Here is a 22,181-nt window from a genome sequence, read left to right as displayed (position 1 = left end):
GTCTATGTGCTTGTGGTTCTGTCAGTGTGATCATGTGACGTATCTGACCCCAGGAATGTGTCAATAAAGATTCCCCTTCCTGGGACAATGAATTCACGGTGTTCTTATTTCAATTTCCAGGAGTGTATTCTGATGAAATTTGAAGTCATTCTGACCAGTGCTGTTATTTATATACAGCGGTTTGAAAGTTTAAGTTTAGTTATAATGATCCTGTATAAGGCGAATTCAACAGCTTTTCATGATAGAATTAACTTAATATTGGGTCCGCAGCTCGTGGTCGTGCGGTAGCGTTCTCGCTTCCCGCGCCCGGGTTCCCGGGTTCGATTCCCGGCGGGGTCAGGGATTTTCTCTGCCTCGTGATGACTGGGCGTTGTGTGATGTCCTTAGGTTAGTTAGGTTTAAGTAGTTCTAAGTTCTAGGGGACTGATGACCATAGATGTTAAGTCCCATAGTGCTCAGAGCCATTTGAACCATTTTTTTAACTTAATATTGAAGTATCAACGGACGCCTTCTGTTAATTACATGAATATTCATGCTCTTAGAATTAGAATCATCTAGTCCTTGTAACACGATGGTACATTATGTCTGCAGTTTTTCACTATAGGTCCATAATTAGCCGGGCAAATATGGTAATTCGATACGTTTTTCGTCTACTCTTCCTAAGCAACGACAAAACCCATGAGCTGTAGTAGTCTTCCACTATTTTCATGACATTATGAAGGTATGTAAATCACACTTTACAGACTCTTCCCGATGACTGCCTCTGTTAAGGTTGCCGCAACAGCTCCCGCTCCAACAAGCAAAGAAAGGCAGTGTTGATAAAAGATTCACCAGTAGCCAAATGTCAGGAAAAAATGGAATTCAGTGAAACAAATTATTCTTTTTAATTTGTTGGGTATTTATGGTTACGCAGTGTGGTTATCAAGAGTAAAGTTTTGTTAATGCACATCTTTCAGTTTTCTGGCAAATGCCATTGGGAAAAAATGGAAAATCGATAAATTTAAGACTACATTGGCTTCCATTTCAAGATCACAACTAATGCGCTGCTGTCACCCAGCTCCAACCTGCAATAAAAGCTCTGCCATGAACGTCTCACAAAAGCTAAGAGCCATGTTTCGCTTTGCCCGCTGCACTCTTCGACGCTCTTTACGTTTATCACAAACAATGGTTCAAATGGTACAAATGACTCTGAGCACTATGCGACTTAACTTCTGAGGTCATCAATCGCCTAGAACTTAGAACTAATTAAACCTAACTAACCTAAGGACATCACACACATCCATGCCCGAGGCAGGATTCGAACCTGCGACCGTAGCAGTCCCGCGGTTCCGGACTGCGCGCCTAGAACCACTAGACCACCGTGGCCGGCACAAACAATGGTTCAAATGGCTCTGAGCATTATGGGACTTAACTTCTAAGGCCATCAGTCCTCTAGAACTTAGAACTAATTAAACCTAGCTAAACTAAGGACATCACACACATCCATGCCCGAGGCAAGATTCGAACCTGCGACCGTAGCGGTAGTGCGGTTCCAGACTGTAGCGCCTAGAACCGCTCGGCCACACCGGCCGGCTACGTTTATCACAGCTCCAATTTATCACAAATCCAACATAAACATACCCTTCGTCATTTTCGTTGAAGTAACAGTTTTAAAAAATCGTGAAATAGGGAATCGCAAAGTATAAAAAGTTTCGCCATAAACTTTACAACTTTATCTGTTGTTCAAATGGAGTTGTGCCTTTTGATGTCTTGAATCAGATGCAAAGCACCAAACTTTAAAACTCCAGAAAAGGAATTAAAATTGTGAGTTTAGCTTATTAGCCGCTTCGTGTAGTGCATATTATCTTAATAACTGGACCTTGAGACTGTACGTCCCTTTTAATGTGAATGGAATATTATTACCAGTAAAATAAGACGCCGTCCGTTTCGTATAAAGATGGTTGATTTCCTTAAATTACTAAAGTATAATGAGTATCAATATCCTGTCATAAATACCGAGCACGCACTAGTAGCATGTAGTAGCTTAACATAACAAATTAATGAACTGTCTCCCTCCACAAAAACAAATATGTATTCGTCATAACAGGCGCGATACGATTAGCGAAGACATCTCAAACAATCTGATTCCATTCATTTGTAAATACCCCATGAACCATGGACCTTCCCCAGGTGGTCTGGTTTGCCTACCTCGGCGATGCAGGTAGCCGTACCTTACGTGCAACCACAATTCCCCATCCGCTGCGGAAAGGTCTCGTTAGTATACTGTCCCTCTTCAGTAGTTGCGATAGTAACAGTACAGATAATTGACCTATATGGCCTTATAGCATTAAGCAAAGGGCCTCGCTGTGCTGTTACTGCGAACGGCTGGCAAGGGAAACTACTGCAGTAATTTTTCCGAGGACATGCGGCTCCAATGTATAGCTTAATGATGATGGCATTCTCGTGGGTAAAATATTCCGAAGGTAAACTGGTTCCCAGTTCGGACCATGGGACGATGACAATTCAGAAGTATATTGGCATCGCTAGGAAACAAACTGTCGCTCTAGACGTCGGGGTTTGGAATGTTAGATCGGGTAGGTATGATAGATAGCTTAAAAAACGGAAAGATAGGTTGAATTTAGAAATAATCAGAGTTACTCAAGTGCTATGGCAAGAACGTAGGACTTCCAGTTAATTGAGTAGAGAGTTATAAATACAAAATCAAAGAGAAGAACGCAGGAGTAGGTCGAATAACAAATAAGAAAATCAGAATGTCGGGAAGCTACTATGAACAGCATAATGGAAACATAATCAAAGTCTAACTAGATACAAAGGAAACACCCACTGCATTAGTACCAATTTATAATCTAGCTACACTATGCGATCAAAAGTATCCGGGCACCCCCGAAAACATACGTTTTTCCTATAAGGTGCATTCTGCTGCCACCAACTGCCAGGTACTCCATATCATCGACTTCAACAGTCAGACATCGTGAGAGAGCAGAATGGTGCACTCCGTGGAACTCACGGACTTTGAACGTAGTCGGGTGATTGGGTGTCACTTGCGTCATATGTATGTAGGCGATATTTCCACGTTCCACTGTTTCCGATGTGATACTGAAGTGGAAACGTGAATAGACACGTACAGCACAAAAGCGTACAGGCCGACCTCGTCTGTTGACTGACATACCACAGGCAGTTGAATAGGGTCGTAATATGCAATAGGCAGACATCTTTCCAGACCATCACACAGGAATTCCAAACTGCATCAGGATCCGCTACAAGTACTATGACAGTTAGGCATGAGGTGAGAAAATTTGGATTTCATGGTCGAGCCACACATCACGCCGGCAAATGCCAAACGACGCCTCGCTTGGTGTAAGCAGCGTAAACACTGGACGATTGAACAGTGGAAAAACGTTGTGTGCAGTGACGAATCACGGTCCACAATGTGGCGATCCGAGGGCAGGGTTTGGGTATGGCGAATGCCCGGTGAACGTCATCTGCCAGCGTGTGTAGTGCAAACAGTAAAATTCGGAGGAGGTGGCGTTATAGTGTGGTCGTGTTTTTCATGGAGTGTGCTTGCACCCCTTATTGTTTTGCGTAGCACTATCACAGCACAGGTCTACATTGATGTTTTAAGCATCTTCTTGCTTCCCACTGATAAATTCAGGAATGGCGATTGAATCTTATAACACGATCGAGCACCTGTTAATAATGCTCGGCCTGTGGTGGAGTACTTACACGACAATAACATCCCTGTAATGGATTGTTCTGCACACATTCCTGACCTGAATCCTTTGGGGTGTTTTGGAACGTATACTTCGTGCCAGGCCTCACCGACCGATATCAATAACTCTCCTCACTGCAGCAGTCCGTGAAGAATAGGTTTCCATTCCCCAAGAAACTTTCCAGCACCTGACTGAACGTATGCCTGCGGGAGTGGAAGCTGTCATCAAAGCTAAGGGTGGGCCAACACCATACTGAATTCCAGCATTACCGATGGATGGAGGGCGCCACGAACTTGTAAGTCATTTTCAGCCAGGTGTCCGGATACTTTTGATCACATAGTGTAGCTCCGCACGTGATGAAGATATCGAAAGAATGCATGGTAAAATGTAAGCAGATTTTCAGAGCGTTGAGACATAAGATAATTAAATTGTGCCGAGGTGATGAGGCACTAGAATCCGATAGTAGGAAATGAGAGAGAGGGAACAATAGTATGAAAACACGGACTGTGAGAAACGGTTGAAAGGGGAAATGATCTGGTAGAATTTTGCACAGAGCATAATTTAATTTTTTCAGAATCATTTTATAAGATGGGAGAATCTAGAGACACTGAAAGGTTTTAGCAGCAAGCCAAGGTAGAATTTCGAAATAGATTTAAAGATCAAGGAGAAGAAATAAAGATTTTGAGGTTTGCTGATGACAATGTAATTCTCTCAAAAGACAGCAAAGTTCACTGAAAATCAACTAAATGGAATGGATAGTGTCCTCAAAGGAAGTTATAAGATGAACATCAACAAAAGCAAAACAAGGATAATGGAATTTTGTCGAATTAAATCGGCTAATGCTGAAGGAACTAGATTAGGAAACGAGACATTAAAATTAGATGTTTCTTATCCTCGTATACGACGCCCAAAACGGTTTTTTTCACATTGGCCATGGCCACACAAATGGTGAGTCTGGCCCGAGAATTCAAGAATCTCTTTTTGAAGCTCCAAATGTTCTTGTGGCAGCATCGAAATATGGTAAACAAACGTCTGGCCAGGTCGAAACATATTTGAAAGATGTTTCCTTTCCCAGTGAGGGAGAAGTACCTGTATTATTTTTAGATTCTTGCATGATCGGTGTGAAAGAATCCTATCTGAGGACAAGGAACTTTTTCATCTGATGATCCGAAAGCGATCGATGACACAGGTACAACCGTAGAACGTGTACAGCTTTCTGAGAAGACTTACAGATCTAATTCTACTGAACTATTATTATGTCAGTCCCCACCTGGGAAACGATAGACTCAGTCTGCAGTCCCTACTACATAATGAGTTGTGTTCGCCATGCTTACCAACGTACTGAAATATACTCGATACAAATCAGCATATTTAGACAGTCCCCCGTGACAATTCGTAATCCTGCTGAATTTTGCTTTATACTACACTACTTGCCACTAAAATTGCTACACCACGAAGATGACGTGCTACAGACGAGAAATTTAACCGACAGGAAGAAGATGCTGTGATATGCAGATGATTAGCTTTTCAAAGCATTCACACAAGATTGGCGCCGGTGGCAACACCTACAACGTGCTGACATGAGGAAAGTTTCCAACCGATTTCTCATACACTAACAGCACTTGACCGGTGTTGCCTGGTGCAACGTTGTTGTGATGCCTCGTGTAAGGAGGAGAAATGCGTACTATCACGTTTCCGACTTTGATAAAGGTCGGATTGTAGCCTATCGCGAATGGGATTTATCGCATCGCGACATTGCTGCTCGCGTTGATCGAGATCCAATGACTGTTAGCAGAATACGGAATCGGTGGGTTCAGGAGTGTAATACGGAACGCCGTATTGGATCCCAACGGCCTCGTATCAATGGCAGTCGAGATGACAGGCATCTTATCCACATGGCTGTAACGGATCGTGCAGCTACGTGTCGATCCCTGAGTCAACAGGTGGAGACGTTTGCAAGACAACAACCATCTGCACGAACAGTTCGACGACGTTTGCAGCAGCTTGGACTATCAGCTCGGAGGCCATGGCTGCGGTTACCCTTGACGCTGCATCACGGACAGGAGCGCCTGCGATGGTGTACTCAACGACGAACCTGGGTGCACGAATGGCAAAACGTCATTTTTTCGGATGAATCCAGATTCTGTTTACAGCATCATGATGATCGCATCCGTGTTTGGCATCATCGCGGTGAACGCACATTGGAAGCGTGTATTCGTCATCGCCATACTGACCTATCACCCGGCGTGATGGTATGGGGTACCTTTGGTTACACGTCTCGGTCACCTCTTGTTCGCATTGACGGCACTTTGAACAGTGGACGGTACATTTCAGATGTATTACGACCCGTGGCTCTACCCTTCATTCGTTCCCCGCGAAACCTTACATTTCAGCAGGATAATGCACGACCGCATGTTGCAGGTCGTGTACGGGCCTTTCTGGATACAGAAAATGTTCGACTGCTGCCCTGGCAAGCACATTCTCCAGATTTCTCACCAATCGAAAATGTCTGGTCAATGGTGGCCGAGCAACTGGCTCGTCACAATACGCCAGTCGCTACACTTGATGAACTATGGTATCGTGTTGAAGCTGCATGGGCAGCTGTACCTGTACCAGCCATCCAAGCTCTATTTGACTCAATGCCCAGGTGTATCAAGGCCGTTATTACGGGCAGAGGTGGTTGTTCTGGGTACTGATTTCTCAGGCTCTATCCACCCAAATTGCGTGAAAATGTAAGCACATGTCACTTCTAGTATAATATACTTGTCCAATGAATACCCATTTATCATTTGCATTTCTTCTTGGTGTTGCAATTTTAATGGTGGTGGTGGTTAGTGTTTAACGTCCCGTCGACAACGAGGTCATTAGAGACGGAGCGCAAGCTCGGGTTAGGGAAGGATTGGGAAGGAAATCGGCCGTGCCCTTTCAAAGGAACCATCCCGGCATTTGCCTGAAACGATTTAGGGAAATCACGGAAAACCTAAATCTGGATGGCCGGAGACGGGATTGAACCGTCGTCCTCCCGAATGCGAGCAATTTTAATGGCCAGTAGTGTAGTTTCTCCGTCGTGTATGTTACATGAAGAAATTTCGTTCATTTTATGGGCGTGTTGTAGAAAAAATCTTATGTTTTAAGTACTTACTTACAGATTATCATTATTATAATCATTATTATAACTATTTTCTGCCATAATAACGCGTTACTTACTACTTTCAACTAACAAAATACATATACGTGGAATGGTAAACTAAAAACCAAAAAAAAGACATGAATGTAAAACGTAAAATAACAGTTTAAAATATAAAACAATTGTAAGCATAATAAATAATGGTCCGCCTGGCTAGCCGCGCGGTCTGACGCTACGCTTCCCGTGCGGGAAGGCGTGCCGGTCGCAGCACGAATCCGCCCTGCCTATTAGTGTCGAGGTCCGGTGTCCCGGCCAGCTCGTGGATGGTTTTTAAGGCGGTTTTCCATCTACCTCAGCGAAGGCTGGCTGGTTCCCCTTATGCCGCCTCAGTTATACTATGTCGGCGATTGCTGCGCAAACACTGTCTCCACGTACGCGTACATCATCATTACTCTACCACACAAACATTTGGGGTTACACTCGTCTCGTCGAGACGTTCCGGAGTGGCCGTGCGGTTCTAGGCGCTACAGTCTGGAACCGAGCGACCGCTACGGTCGCAGGTTCGAATCCTGCCTCGGGCATGGATGTGTGCGATGTCCCTAGGTTAGTTAGGTTTAATTACTTCTAAGTTCTAGGCGACTGATGACCTCAGAAGTTAAGTCGCATAGTGCTCAGAGCCATTTGAACCATTTTCTTAACGTAAGATTTCAATTTAACTTTCTGGGTGCACTTCACCTCTTAAAAGCGAATCAGGTAGAAACAGAAGAATAAATATTGTACTATTTTGCTCCCTCTACACACCCGCCTAGTTTCGTCAAGATACGCTGAAGAGGCAAAGAAACTGGTAATATCGCGTAGGCCCCCGTCAGCACGCAGAAATGTCGCAACACCGTATGGCATGCAGTCGACTGATGTCTGAAGTAGTGCTGGATGGAACTGACACCATAAATCCTGCAGGACTGTCCATAAACCCGTAAGAGTACGAGGAAGTTGAGATCTTTTCTGAACATCACATTGGAAGGCATGCCAGATATGCTGAATAATGTTCATGTCTTGGGAGTTTGGTGGCGAACGGAAATGTTTAAATTCAGAAGAGTGTTTCTGAAGCCACTCTGTAGCAATTCTGAACGTGTAGGGTGTCGCATTGTCCTATTGGAATTGCCCAAGTCCGTTGGAACGCACAATGGAGATGACTGGGTGCAGGTGATCAACAGGATGCTTACGTACGTGTCAACCGTCAGAGTGGTATCTAGACATATCATGAGTCCCATTTCAATCCAACTGCACACGCCCCATATAATTACACAGCCTCCATCAGCTTCAACAGTCCCCTGCTAATCAGCAGGGTCCATGGTTTCATGAGGTTGTCTCCATACCCGAACATGTCCTCGGCTCGGTACAATTTGGAAAGACACTCGTCCGACCAAGCAACATGTTTCTAGTCATCAACAGTCCAATGTCGGGGCCCAGGCGAGACGTAAAACTTCATGTCGTGCAGTCATCAAGGGTACACGAGTGGGCCTTCGGCTCCAAAAGTCCGTATCGATGATTTTGCATTGAATAGTTCGCACGCTGACACTTGTATGTGGCCTAGCATTGAAATCTGCAGCAATTTGTAGAAGGTTTGCACTTCCGCCACGCTGAACGATTCTCTTCAGTTGTCATTGCAAGACCCATTTCCGGTCGCAGCGATGTCGGAGCTTTGCTGTTTCACTGGATTCCTGTTACTCACGGTACTCTCGTGAAATGGTCGTACGGGAAAATCCCTACTTCATCGCTACCTCGGAGATGCTATGTCCCATCGTTCGTGCGCCGACTATAGCACCACTTTCAGACTCACTTAAATGTTGATAACCTGCCATTGTAGCAGCAGTAACCGATATAACAACGGCACCAGATACTTATTGTCTTATATAGGCATTGCCGACCGCAGTGCCGTATTCTGCCTATTTACATATCTCGGTATTCGAATACTCATGTCTATACCAGTTTCTCTGGCACTTCGGTGTAGTTTCGTGACACTTGGAAATGTTTCCTTGTTAGATACCTTTCAGAATAATATCTACAAGTTTTTTTTTTTTTTTTTTTTTTTTTTTTTTTTTTTTTGTGTCACTTGCAAACAATCTCTCATTTGAGGAAGGAAAGGAGGACAAAGTCCGTCTACACCCTACTGTGTCACACGTTGCGGCAGTCGGTTGAGCAGGCGCTACTACCGATGAGTCATACCGCGCCCCCGCCAGATATGCGAATACGTTTGCTTTTAGTGTGTCAGCGGCTTTTGATTTATTGCAATGAAACCCAATTTTAAAGTAACGTCGTAATAAAACTCCGCTGACGTCATGGGGTAAAGCCCCACGACAGAGCTTCTGATTTTAGGTTCGTCACTAAATTTTGTTATCTACGTAAGTATCACACGTCGGTCTTCTCGGATTACCTCAAAAATCAATCGAAATCACGCATTTTGCACCAAAACAAAGTGAAGCTAATGGCCACCAGCAGCAGCCAGAGTTACATTCCTCCGTTTCGATCAAATTACATGTCACCGTCTCTGTCAAACTATGAATCTTTATCCTTTACACGAAAAGTGTGAGGTCATTCACATGAGTGCTAAAAGGAATCCGTTAAATTTCGCTTACACGATAAATCAATCGGATATAAAGGCCGTAAATTCAACTGAATATCTAGGAATTACAAATTACGAACAACTTAAATTGGAAGGAACACACAGAAAATTTTGTGGAAAAGGCTAACCAAAGACTGCGTTTTATTGGCAGGACACTTAGAAAATGTAACAGATCTACTAGAGAGACTGCGTACGCTACGCTTGTCCATTCTCTTTTAGAACAATGCTGCGCGGTGTGGGGTCCTTACAGACAGGATTGACGGAGTACTTCGAGAAAGTTCAAAGAAGGCAGCACGTTTAGTATTAAGGTGAAATAGGGGACAGAGTATCACTGAAATGATTCAGGATTTAGGGTGGGCGTCATTAAAACAGAGGCGTTTTTCGTTGCGTCGGAATCTTCTCACGAAATTTCAATCACCAAATTTCTCCTCCGAACACGATAATATTTTATTAATGCCGACCTACGTAGGGAGAAACGATCATCATAATAAAATAAGGGAAACCAGAGCTCGCACGGAAAGATATAGGTGTTCGTTTTTTACGCGCGCTGTACGAGGTTGGAATAATTGAGAATTTTTGTGAAGGTGGTTCGATGAACCATCTGCCAGGCACTTAAATGTGATTTGCAGAGTATCCATGTAGATGCAGATGTAGATGTACTAAGGGCTAAGTGAGCAGTAAGGAATTATTCTCTGCTTTTCTTAGACAGATCAAAGTGAACAAAAAAAAATGTAACTGAGCACTTATTAATGTAATGAATTTTAACAACGGCAACAAACCATTAATTCGTCATGTGATCGCGATATTTTAATGAGAAGTCAAGTAGTGTCAACATATTACGACCCTCTGAGTTTTTCTCCCTCTGCTGCTTTTTTTTTCCTAATGATTTTTTTATGGACCAGTAAGCGGTCTAGTTGTGTGTGTGTGTGTGTGTGTGTGTGTGTGTGGTTGCTGCCACAGTTACAACGAATGTATTGCATTATCTCTACTTTGAGGGTCGCTAATTTCAAAAAGAACTCTAATAATAATGAGAATTCTTTCTACAGCATTTTATTAATCAATTCCGGCATGAACACTCGACGCTGATGGCCCCACCTTAAACCAAGCGCCACAGACGACGTATTGGTAGATGAGAGCTCGCTCGCAGAAGGAGGGAAGGCTGGGGCTTAACGCCCCGCCGTGGACGATGGAGAAGGTAGGGGTGCAGGAATCGGCCATGTGCTTTTTCCATGGGAACCATCCCAGCGTTTGTCTTACGCGATTTACCGCAACGACGGTAATTCTAAATCTAGATTTGGACCGCAGTCCTGTCGTATAGTTCAGTATTTAGCAGTGCGCCACCTCTGTCTGTTCCGGTCTTAGCCATTGCGACGTGGAGCAGGAAATGAATGTAGTCGATAGAGTTACTCTGTAGCTGTAAAGATGATTGCTGAAAGAAGAGAACATTCTACAGCACACAAGCGAGGTACCGCTCACACCGTATTCCTGTCCATAAACAGTATACGCAGCACGTATTGTGGTATACTTCATTTAAGTGTCATCACTCGTAAATAATGAACATTTAAATTTATTGGTTTCAGTTTACGTCATCTAGGAGAACACGTATCGAACTTTGTGCAGACCTGTATTTCTCGCCGGCCGCTGTGACCGAGCGGTTCTAGGAGCTTCAGTCCGGAACCACGCGGCTGCTACGGTCGCAGGTTCGAATCCCGCCTCGGGCATGGATGTGTGTGATGTTAGTTAGGTTTAAGTAGTTCTAAGTCTAGGGGACTGATGACCTCAGATGTTAAGTCCCATAGTGCATAGAGCCATTTTTTTCTGGATTCCTCAATGTAACATATTGTACGTGTCAGTAGTCTTCTTTAAACATAATTGATATTAAGTTGGCACCTTGATGTTATTTGACAGTTGTTCAATTCCTAATATTTAGACAGACGTGGATCATTTGATGTGATATATTTCCACTTTTATTTATTGATGAAACCATCAGAAAAATGTGCGTGAAATCTTATGAGACTTAACTGCTATGGTCATCAGTCCCTATGCTTACACACTACTTAACACACACACCCATGCCCGAGGGAGGACTCGAACCTCCGCCGGGACCAGCCGCACAGTTGATGACTGCAGCGCTTGAGACCGCTCGGCTAATCCCGCGCGGCGATGAAACCATCAGAGTAAATATGGTTGTCCATCAATGTATACCACAAAAACGCCTCTTCATGCAACAGAAAGGAACTGTCCAACTACTGTGAAACCTTCAAAGTACTTCAAAGTTAGTGGTGCCTATAACGGGACATCATCCTCTAGCATTACTTTTCCTCAACAGTAGTTGACGATACCAGTACTATTTTTCGAATTTTGGACAGGACCATACTATCTCAGCTGCTTTTCTGAAAACTTTCATATAATTCATACACAGTATGTTATATTTCAAGCTAAAATTTATGAAAAGGAATTACTTTATTTTGGATGTTTTAACCTATATTAGCTCTGAATGTACAGTTAAAATAATTTTTTTTAGAAATATTTGAAATTACGAATTATTTGGCACACTTAAAATTCCTATTATTAATTACGCAATCTAGTACTGTTTACTATGTTTATTTCTGGAATCATTTTTGGAATAATAATCGAAACTAATAGAAATTCATTTGTCAAGAAAACCTGTAAACCCTTTGGAACATTATTATTTCCGCAGAGTGAGACAGTAGTAAGCATGCCTCTTTCGTGATCGGCCGTATTTTTGTATTGTGTGTGAACAATGTAATTTCGGCTTTGTTAATGTGAAAATACCAAAATACTGTATGATATACTAAAATGTGACAAAATATATTAACGTAACAACAAAATTCTGCAACGACAATCTTCAAATTTATTTAGATCAATTCAACCATGTGGATCTAAAATGTGGGAATTTCAGTTTCAAGAATCATACACCTAGGCAAGAACTGGAGCCAATTCTACGTGAAAAGATAAGTAAACTAGAAAGTTTATTGTAATCATCGCTCCTTTCAAATCTTCATAAAAGACTAACGTGGACAACAAGAATGCATGCCCCAGTCGAGCCTGCGAAGCTTGACAATGGACCTCCTGCAATCAAAACACTACAGATCGATGTATAGATCAATCGACAGCAAGCCATGCAATTACGAAGGAGTTCAATAAGTAATGCAACACATCTTTTTCTGGGCCAGTTTCGATTGAAAAATTGCGGAATTTGTCGCGGGACGTCTTGGAATATCCCCCCTTCAGCTCCTGTAGTTTTATGATGTTCCGATTGGTGATGGCGCTATACGTAGCCTTCAAAATGGCGTCTGTAACGGAAGTGTACTCCAAGCAGAGAGCTGTCATTGAGTTTCTTTAGGCGGCAAAACACAGCATCGTAGATATCAGTAGGCGCTTGCAGAATATCTACGGAGACCTGGCAGTGAACAAAAGCACGGTGAGTCATTGGCGAGGTGTCTGTCAACATCGCAAAAACACTGTCCAAACCGTTCCATCACTCGCTTGCCGACCGGCTGCACACAGCTGTGACTCCTGCAATGTTAGAACGTGAGGACACATTCACTGTAGGTGAATAATGGATCGCAATCGAGCACCTCGCTGCTCAACTGGACGTCTCTGTTGGTGGAGCTGACACTCGTCGACCAGATGGGGTACTCAAAGGTGTGTGTCCAAGGTACTCCTCGCCACCTTGAGACGACAATAAAGAGCAACGAAGGACCATCTGTACGGGTGCACTCCGCCAACAGCAGTGGCGAGGTTATTCATGCAGCTAGACGTTGGCTCCAAAGTCGTCCAGTACATCTACACCTACACCTACATCTACATCTACATCTACATCTACATGGATACTCTGAAAATTACAATTAAGTGCCTGGCAGAGGGTTCATCGAACCACTTTCACAATTCTCTATTATTCCAATCTCGTATAGCGCACGGAAAGAACGAACTCCTATATATTTCCGTACGGGCTCTGATTTCCCTTATTCTCACTATGTGGGTCGGTGTCAATAAAATATTTTCGAATTCTGAGGAGAAAGTTGGTGATTGGAATTCCGTGAGAAGATTCTGTCGCAACGAAAAACGCCTTTCTTTTAATGATGTCCAGCCCAAATCCTGTATCATTTCTGTAACACTCTCTCCCATATTTCGCGGTAATGCAAAACGTGCTGCCCTTCTTTGAACTTTTTTGATGTTATCCTACAGTCCTATCCGGTAAGGATCTCACACCGCGCAGCAGTATTCTAAAAAAGGACGGACAAGCGTAGTGTAGGCAGTCTCCTTAGAGGATCTGTTACATTTTCTAATTGTCCTGCCAATGAAACGCAGTCTTTGGTTAGCCTTCCCCACAACATTTTCAGTGTGTTCCTTCCAATTTAAGTTGTTCGTAATTGTAATACTTAGGTATTTAGTTGAATTTACTGCTTTTAGATTAGACTGATTTATCGTGTAACCGATGTTTAACGAATTCCTTTTAGCTCTCATGTGGATGACCTCACACTTTTCGTTATTTAGTGTCAACTGCCAATTTTCGCACCGTTCAGATATTTTTTCTAAATCGTTTTGCTATTTTTTTTATCTTCTGATGACTTTATTAGTTGATAAACGACAGCGTCATCTGTAAACAACCTGAGACGGCTGCTTAGATTGTCTCCCAAATCATTTATATAGATAAGGAATAGCAAAGGGCCTAGTACACTACCTTGGGGAACGCCAGAAATCACTTCTGTTTTACTTGATGACTTTCCGTCAATTACTGTGAGCTCTCTGACAGGAAATCACAAATCCAGTCACATAACTGAGACGATATTCCATAAGCAAGCGATTTCACTACAAGCCGCTTGTGTGGTACAGTGTCAAAAGTCTTGCGGAAATCCAGAATTACGGAATCGATCTGAAATCCCTTGTCAATAGCACTCAACACTTTTGAATAAAGAGATAGTTGTGTTTCTCCGCAGCTCGTGGTCGTGCGGTCGCGTTCTCGCTTCCCGCGGCCGGGTTCCCGGGTTCGATTCCCGGCGGGGTCAGGGATTTTCTCTGCCTCGTGATGACTGGGTGTTGTGTGATGTCCTTAGGTTAGTTAGGTTTAAGTAGTTCTAAGTTCTAGGGGACTGATGACCATAGATGTTAAGTCCCATAGTGCTCAGAGCCATTTGAACCATTTGATAAGTTGCCGAAGATGTCTAACAAGCAGCACGGTGTGCCCTGTCTGGGTACATTGGGGCAGCCTCTGGATCACACACCTCCCGCAAACTGTGTATCACCCGCTTGGGGAGTTCGTTCTGTATGCTCGGCAATCAACCGGACACATTCCGCTCGCACGCAGGCAGACTGTAGACGAACGTATCACAAAGCTTACCGGCTAAAAATGGACTTAAGAACAGAAGTGTAGGAGACAGATTAGCAGCTCATTGACACTGTTGTAAAAATCTGACCGCTAGCTCACTTCTCACAAACCATCAGCTCTTATTCTAAATCAATCACGGTGACGTCAAGCTGTATCTCTGTAGAGATTTAGAGCCATCTACCCTCAGTCACGTACGAAGGACCTACCCCACAACCATCGGCAGCTCCTTCGCGAAATAAAAATGGGCCAACAAAGTCATCACCTCTCTCAGGCTGTTACCATACGTCACAGTTGCGTATAGGGAGGTGGAATTGTCAGGAAATCATTACGTAATGTTGATAGACTTCAAGACAATCAGGAACTACTGAAAAGATTGGCAGTTGACTATTAACAGAAATAACTGTAGCCACCCGGTCTTAGGCGTCTTGTCATGGTTCGCGCGGCTGCCCGCTTCGGAGGTCGAGTCCTCCCTCAGGCATGAGTGTGTGTGTGTGTTGTCCTTAGCTTAAGTTAGTTTAAGTTGGATTAAGTAGTGGTTAAGCATAGGGACCGATGACCTCAGCAGTTTGGTCCCATAAGATCCTACCACAAATTTCCAAAATAATTGTAACGTATGTACACTAAAATGACCCTATACCATTTAAATAAATGATCGGCAATGAGTCACTGGAAACACAGTCACAACAGTGAAGTATTTACGTCTGTCTGTCCGCAATGATTTAAGGTGAAACGACTTTGTGCATGTAGCCCGTCAATCCAAAAATTTCGAGACTGGATTAATAAAAAGTAGGGTGAAGTAAAGACGATGCTCTTAATGCCTCATGTGTTCTACATAGTCTCCCTCCACTTGAGTACAACACACAGAAATTCGTACATCCATGTGATACGTTAGAATATGACTTGGACTCATTATTAAAAGGTAATTCTCCATTGCGATTTGTAACACAATACCGTGACAATCTACGGCCTCACGTTCACTATTTTAACAGTGCCTGCTCACAACTGACTGGTTTACAAAAACGGTTCAAATGGCTCTAAGCACTATGGGACTTCACATCTGAGGTCATCAGTCCCCTACTCTTAGAACTGCTTAGGCCTAACTAACCTAAGGACATCACACACATTCATGCCCTTGGCAGGATTCGAACCTGCGACCGAAGCAGCAGCGCGGTTCCGGACTGAAGCACCTAGAACCGCTCGGCCACATCGGCCGGCACTGGTTTACAGTTGTTAGTTCAAGCTGCCGCCGTAATCACCGCGTTGACGCCCGCTTATACGCCAGGAACAATATCAGATTTTTTGGACGGACGGTACAGAATCTTAACGGGCAACCCGTGAGATCTGATGTCCTTTCTTCTACCGACCGACATGATTTGATTTCATTTCATGCCATTTCTTCACCTGTACAACGATCGAAAGTCGGAACAGCATTGTGATCTTCCGTGAAGTAATTTCAGAAAACATAATTGAATATTTCGGCCATCATTTTAACTTCCCTTTCGGTTTCGTCGTGAGCAACGAGCAACTAAAAGTGGAAGTTTGGTCCTGGGACAGAACTTAGGTAGATCAAAAGATTTTAGTGTTTTTGACATTCGCAACGTAAGATTTTGCTTACTAATTATTTATAATCTTCTAGAATAGCTATCGCTACGCTTTACAAATAGTGTCATTACTAGTGGAAGGATTTTAAGCTGAAAATTATGCTCAGAACAGTTGGGAAGGGGGGGGGGGAGGTTCTGAAAATCCAGACAAAAAGGTGCAAAAGAGGTGCTGATGAAATTAATGCACTTGGGTTTAAAGTTACATTAACTTCCTTTGTCCCATTTACTGGGTTCTGTTATACTGGATTACACACACCATTTAAATGTTTTTGACACTAGGTTGCTGGCACTTTGAACTCAATAGCTCCTTATTTACACAAGCAGAAACTCCGCTCGACATTTAATGAAACCAATGGAGCATATCTTGTCAGCATGCAAAATGAAGTTCGGTCAAAGTTACAAAGGTTTCCACATCTGAATTGTTATTATACTTAATTGAAATCTGTCTTTAGTAAATCGGTCAAGGGTGTCCCTAACACTCATCAAATTCTTCCTGTGTTCCTCCTTCACAGTTTCATCTTCCAAAATCTGAACCTCCTCAGGCAAGTACTTATAACCATATGCTAGAAAAAGTTTCAACTTTAGGTCTTTGTCAGTGACTAATTTTTGAGCCTGCTTAATAGCTGTTACGTCCATTGATCCTAAGGCGCGTATGAAGTTCTTGCACAAAAAAACTCCGCGTCTCATCCTAGTACCCCAATCCTAGTACCCCACCTTGTGATGACAAGAAATTGTGAAAGGTGGCGCCCTGTTATTTCGTGATACAAAAACTTGACGACTGGGAGCCTTTACCAGAATCTTCCTCAGAGCAGCATAAAGCATGTAGGTTGCTTGATCAGTCTCCATACGCCTGACTTTTTCGTATTGTGTGCCCACTGGCTACTGGGTTCATAGATGAATCGTTGAATGATTTCATTATCGTTGATTTCAAGGTCGTCTTCTCGAGTTCGTATATTCTAAAAATCATAGGTTTTACCCGTTCACCAAGTAATGAAAAAACCAGCACATTCAAAATATATCTATGAAGCTCATCAGTAGTTTCATGTAAAACGAATCCCACTTCATGTTTGCCGGTCGCCTCCTTTTTTTTCTCTAAAGCATTCTCGTAAATTGTCTGTATGTAACTTTTTCTCAGAGCGCTCTCATCTAGTCTTGATCTTTGCACGTACTTCTCAAGATATGATTAGAATACAGGATTGTTTACTTTGTGGAATGGAATTCCAAACTGGATTAATACCATTCCTAGGTCCGTACTAAACTCATTCAGTGACCGCTGGTTTACAGATCCTGAAGCGAAGCCGTGCGTCAGAGTACGTTTGCTAAGTTTTCGACCTTCGAAGTTCAATGTTCTTTAAATGATTGTTGTTCTGGTTGTGCTTAATTATTCTGTTTCTTTCATGCTTGTCATCGCAGATTACACATCGCAGAGTGATGCCGTCAGTTTCGATAAACTGAGTGTTGAATTCTTCTGAAAGTGAACATAACTTCTCTTTCTTAACCTTCAGCATGATTTCGTTGTGATAAATCCGTTCTTGTAAATTACTAACACGGCCAACAAGACAGTACACAGTCGATAGATAGGAACCGTTAAATTCATGCCAGCACTAATTGAATTCAGGTTTAAACTGTTGCAGCATCATTGTTTGAATTTGATTTGAATTCACAGCTGCAGGTTGAACGTTGGTACTGAGGCTGATTATTGTTGCTGAGGTTGGCCATTGTTGCTGGGGGGTATGAATAATTACTGGTGCTTTCCATAAACTATATTTTAAAATTTATTAACCATTGTCGACTACTGATTAAACAAACTCTTAAACTCTTGTTCAATAAGAGAAAAAATATTCCGTCCAATTTACTCAAAACGCAGATCAAAATGGGGGTAAAGGTGCTTAAGCATGGAACAGAAGGGAAAAAGTGCAAAATGTAGTAACCTCACAAAAAGATGCGTCAAACTGTGTTTATTTTGCTTAATTTCAAGTCCCAGAATGCATATACTGATACGTCTGCGTGAAAATAGCTATATTGTTGGAAAGGTGCTGCACATTAAAATCCAGTCTTTAGTCGTTACCTCTGCATACTGCACAGCTTCAGGAATCCAAAGGCCACTCCACCTGTTGGCGAGCTGCCACGCGTGCTGTGCCTGACGTCGCAGCCGCTAGCCGGAGTACACTCCAGTTACGTCACGCATCGGGCGTGCTGCCGCCTAATGACGTCTTGGAACAGGCGGCGTTTGGGTTGGCGAGCGCCGGGAGGAACTGTCCGAGCCGTCTCGAAGGTAAACCATCTGCAGCTGGCTCGCGGCAAACCTTTCTGCTATCCCGCCACCTCGAAGGCATGGCTCATAGACTGGTGATGGCTCCAGCGGAAGCTCAGAGACTGCCCCGTGCAAGCAGAAACTCCTCCAGAGCGATTTGTGTGAAGATCATCATTCTTTCCATTTCCTTCTTCTACTCTTCTGTCTCCCTCCCTCCCTCTCCCTCCCTCCCCTTATTTTTATTTTTGAATTATCAGTCTTCTGGCTGGTTTGATGTGGCCCGCCACAAAACCAAAAACTCCTCTCCTGTGCCAACCTTTCAGCTCAGAGTAGCAGATGCAATCTATGTCCTCAGTTATTTTCGGCATGCATCCCAATCTTGTTTCTCTACAGCTATTATCCTCTACAGCTCCCTGTAGTACAACGGAAGTTATTCCCTGATGTCTTAACAGATGTCATATCATACTGCCCCTTCTTCTTGTCAGGGTTTTCCATGTACTCATTTCCTAGGCGAGTCTGCGGAGAAACTCTTCATTCCTTACCTTAACATCCACCTAATTTTTAACGTTCTTCTGTAGCACCACATCTCAATTGTTTCTAGTCTCTCCAGTTCCTCCGGCCGCGGTGGCCGAGAGGTTCTAGGCGCTTCAGTCCGGAACTGTGCGACTGCTACAGTCGCAGGTTCGAATCCTGCCTCGGGCATGGGTGTGTGTGATGTCCTTAGGTTACTTAGGTTTAAGTAGTTCTAAGTTCTAGGGGACTGATGACCTCAGATGTTAAGTCCCATAGCGCTCAGAGCCATTTTTTTCTTCAGTTCCGGTTTTCCCACAATCCATGTTTCATTATCATACAACGTTGTTCACCAAACGTAAAGGCTCAGAAATTTTTTCTTCATATTAAGACCTATGTGTGATTATAGTAGTATCTTCTTGGCCAGGAAAGCCCTTTTTTGCCAGTGCTAAGCTGCTTTTTATGTCCTCCTTGCTCCATCTGTCATGGGTTATTTTGTTATCTAAGTAGCAAGGTTCCCTAACTGTATCTATTTTGAAATCACCTTTTGTGATTTTAAGTTTCTCGCTCTTCTCATTTCTGCTACTTCTCATTACCGCCGGTCGCTGAGGCCGAGCGGTTCTAGGCGCTTCAGTCCGGAACCGCGCTGCTGCTACGGTAGCAGGTTCGAATCCTGCCTCGGGTATGGATGTGTGTGATGTCCTTAGGTTAGTTAGGTTTAAGTAATTCTAAGTCTAGGGGGCTGATGACCTCAGACGTTAAGTCCCATAGTGCTTAGAGTCATTTGAACCATTTTTTTTCATTATTTTCGTCTTTCTTCTATTTACTCTCAATCCAAAATCTGTACTCATTTGACCGTTCTTTCCATTCAACTCACCCTGTAATTGTTTTTCACTTTCAATGAGGAATAGCAATATCATCAGCGAATCTTATCACTGATATCCTTTCAGCTCGAATTTTAATTCCTTTGTTGAACCTTTAATTTATTAACGTCGTCGCTTCCTCGACGTATAGGTTGCACAGTAGCGCAGAAAGGCTGCATCCCTGGCTTACACCATTTTTTATCCTTGCACTTCGTTCTAAGTCTTCCACTCTCATATTTTAATAATAAGCGCACCAGGCACGAAATTGGTCACTCGCTGGAGTAATCAGGCTAATACCATGTCACACTCTCTCTACCACTCTAGCGAGGAAGAGACTCCCCAAGTTTCTTTAGAAATGCCATATCCATATGCGGATATGTTACGTTTCACAGTTGTTGCAAATACACCCAGGCAGTTTCTCTTGGATTAAGGTCGGGTGGTTCACATCGCCAGTGGATGTGTGATGTGATGCCTAGTGGTTTCTCAATACTAGAACGTATCTGTGCAGCCCTGTTAACGCAACTGTTGTCTTGTGTCATCACGAGAATGCAGAAGAAACAATGCACTTGGTCACCGAGAATGTTGAAGTAACATACTGGTTAATATTCAATAAGGATAGAAGCTGAAGTAATGAATTTGGCAGATGTGGTTTCCTCTGGATAATTCTGGCACACTATCACAGCTGCGTGGACTACTCTAGTCCAATGCCCTCCCTAAAACAAACTTCAATTCATACCTCACCCCATTTTGATTATCCCCTTCTTAAATCATACCGGTCGTGGCATAAATTGCCGGCCGAAGTGGCCGTGCGGTTAAAGGCGCTGCAGTCTGGAACCGCAAGACCGCTACGGTCGCAGGTTCGAATCCTGCCTCGGGCATGTATGTTTGTGATGTCCTTAGGTTAGTTAGGTTTAACTAGTTTTAAGTTCTAGGGGACTAATGACCTCAGCAGTTGAGTCCCATAGTGCTCAGAGCCATTTTTGGCATAAATTTTAATTCGCTACTTCAGCTTTTATCCTTATCGAAGACAAAGTAAAGACTCATCATGTGTCCAGGAAATCGTGGTTCCATCACATATTGACTCACAGGCGCAGTCCCTTTGACTGTTCAAGATGCCACTAAACCCGTCCAACCATGGTAAACAACCATGCATGAGCAGCGCCAATTAGACGGAGGGCGTCCGACAGCCGATCAGTTCCAGTCATTCCACCGGGAACGAGGTACATGGCTCATGTTGTCCGTAGTTCAACCAGCCTAGACGGTCAATATCGCGGTTCGATCGCGTCCGCATTGTTACTTTGTGCCAGGAAGGGCTCTCATCAAGGGAAGTGTCCAGGCGTCTCGGAGTGAACCAAAGCTATGTTGTTCGGACATGGAGAAGATACAGAGAGACAGGAACTGTCGATGACATGCCTCGCTCAGGCTGCCCAAGGGCTACTACTGCAGTGGATGATCGCTACCTAAGGATTATGGCTCGGAGAACCTGACGGCAACGCCACCATGTTGAATAATACTTTTCGTGCAGCCACAGGACGTCGTGTTACGACTCAAATTGTGCGCAATAGGCTGCATGATGCGCAAATTCACTCTCGACATCCATGGCGAGGTCCACGACACCATGCATCATGGTACAGATGGGCCCAGCAACATGCCGAATGGACCGCTCAGGATTGGCATCACGCTCTCTTCACCGATGAGTGTCGCATATGCCTTCGACAGGCAACCTGGTTAGGCTGAACGCCTTAGAAACACTGTCCATGGAGTGCAACAAAGTGGAGGTTCAAAAAATGGTTCAAATGGCTCTGAGCACTATGGGACTTAACATCTGAGGTCATCAGTCCCCTAGAACTTAGAACCACTTAAACCTAACTAGCCTAAGGACATCACACACATCCATTCCCGAGGCAAGATTCGAACCTGCGACCGTAGCAGTCGCGCGGTTCCGAACTGAAGCGCCTAGAACCGCTCGGCCACCGCGGCCGGCAAAGTCGGGGTTCCCTGCTGATTTGGGGTGGCATTATGTGGGGCCGACGTACGCCGCTGGCGGTCATGGAAGGCTCCGTATCGGCTGTACGATACGTGAATGCTATCCTCCGACCGATAGTGCAATCATATCGGCAGCATAATGGCAAGGCATTCG

At 43.7% G+C, this 22,181-nt stretch overlaps 1 protein-coding gene across 1 annotated transcript in view; it reads right to left on the bottom strand.

The window, feature by feature from the left end:
• LOC126475389 (F-box/LRR-repeat protein 2) overlaps nt 1-22,181 on the bottom strand; it is a 710,612-nt gene that overhangs the window by 639,925 nt on the left and 48,506 nt on the right. The gene's annotated exons all lie outside the window — the stretch shown is intronic.

Source organism: Schistocerca serialis, chromosome 4 (assembly GCF_023864345.2).
Source record: "Schistocerca serialis cubense isolate TAMUIC-IGC-003099 chromosome 4, iqSchSeri2.2, whole genome shotgun sequence".
Taxonomy (NCBI): Eukaryota; Metazoa; Arthropoda; class Insecta; order Orthoptera; family Acrididae; genus Schistocerca; species Schistocerca serialis.
Note: the sequence above shows the minus strand (reverse complement) of the source record. Positions and strands in the feature narration are given on the sequence as shown.